Raw genomic sequence first — 2,054 nt, forward strand, 5'->3', positions numbered from 1 at the left:
CAATCAAATATTTTATTTACGTCTGTTGAAAACGATAACTGACTACTTGTAATTTATTTATTCTGATATATCAAATCAATATACGTATCGCGATACTAGAAAAACACCACTGGAAGGTGATAATTAAACAGTGGAATTATTGTCAAATTAGTGAACACAAGTATTCTGACTTAAGCCAGAACAATCATAATGTTAAAATATTACCAAAAAAAGCAAAGTTCTCCGGAATAATCTCACGTTGATTACCAACAACAACAACGCTTAAACTCATCGCCACGTTGTGCTGTCTCGAACCGTTGAACAAAGGAAAAGTTTTCATAGAGAAAATGAACTTTTGAGAGGTTCGTACATGAATATTTGTTAAATTTGTACACTGTTTTAAAATAGGTTTTAAGCTGCACATAATGTGGAAGGATCCATAAATATTTTGTTGGGAAACTATATTATATTAATTGTAAGGTATTTTGTACTCTGGTGTGCAAAGATCAACAAAACCCCAAAAACTACCAATATTTCACCAACTAAACTGTCTTGTAATAGTTGGAAAGATACATTGTACTCCCAATTGGTAGAACAATCGTACTTTTCACGACAGACAATCGTTTTTACTTCGTGAGACAAACAAGTAAGATTTTTAAATTCTCAGCACTAAATATTTTGATCGTTTTTGGGGTAATATTTGTATTTAGGATAACATGGATCAGATGTGCTCTGAAGGTGGACATTGCGAGACTGATTGAAGCGTTGGCTTCTGAAAGTTGGAGGACAAACAATTAAGCTAAACAAATCAACATAAAAAAGCACCTTTTTCTTTGAAACTTGACAGGACATTATTTTGTTGGCATACCTCATTAGTAGAAAGGGCTAACGCAAATGTAATTGCGTAAATCATAAAACACGAGTTGCCAGCAGATACGCAACATGCCTTTCCGCAAAAGCTTTAACGAACACCGAGCTTTGTTTTATTAAGCGCGCAAAGGGGCAAAATCGCAAACTTCGTAAAGTACTTACTCACTACCCCGAGCACGATTTGTCTTCAGCCTCGTACAAGTTACGTAGAGGAAGAAGTAATAATTAGGGCTTTCATTAAAAGTCACGTTGGGTCCGACCTCAAACAGAAGGTTGTTATAATTTTTTGTTTGACCTGCCGCGAATTATTTTAAATTACCCTTTACGATATGCTATAAAGTAAGGTAACGTCGTTCTTTGTTTTCCCGTAATATCTCATTTTCAATTTTCGACTGTAATGAAAATGATTTTTCCAAATGCTCCCAACAGTCTGCAGCCGTATGGTGATTTTCTAAAATTGCTTCTATTTGCGCATTGTTATTGATTTCACTTCGGACCATAATTATAAGTACAATTTCAAAATTCCAGTCCATTCGTTGCCATAGAGTCAGAGAAAAAGGCTTTCAAAAATCGAACCCAAGTCTTGCAAATTTGTGCTCTTGAGAATGATGATTTTCGTAAAAAAATTTCATTTGGCAGATTTTTTTGTTGATTTCACTTCGGGCCACAATTATAAATACAAATTGAATATTTCAATACATTCGTCGCCATAGAATCTGAGAAAACGGCTTTCGAAATGAAATCAATAAAAAAATCTGTAAAATGAACCAGTTTTAGGAAAATTAGGACACAAATACAGGACTTGACGAATGGCGACGAATTGACTGAAATTTTGAAATTTTTCTAATAATTGTGGTCCAAAGTGAAATCAATAACAAAATCAGCAAAAAGAAGCATTTTTAGAAAAATCAACATTTTTACTGGTACAAATGTAAGACTTGGGTTCGAACTTTGAAAGCCATTTTCTTTGACTCTATGAAGACGAATGGACTGAAATTTTGGAATTGTATTAATAATTGTTAAAAAGAAGCATTTTTAGAAAAATCAACATTTTTACTGGTACAAATGTAAGACTTGGGTTCGAACTTTGAAAGCCATTTTCTTTGACTCTATGAAGACGAATGGACTTAAATTTTGGAATTGTATTAATAATTGTGGTACGAAGTGAAATCAATGAGAAAATCAGCATTTTTAGGAAAATAATC

This window comes from Hesperophylax consimilis, chromosome 11 (genome assembly GCF_061612785.1).
Source record: "Hesperophylax consimilis isolate HC1 chromosome 11, BYU_Hcon_1.0, whole genome shotgun sequence".
Taxonomy (NCBI): Eukaryota; Metazoa; Arthropoda; class Insecta; order Trichoptera; family Limnephilidae; genus Hesperophylax; species Hesperophylax consimilis.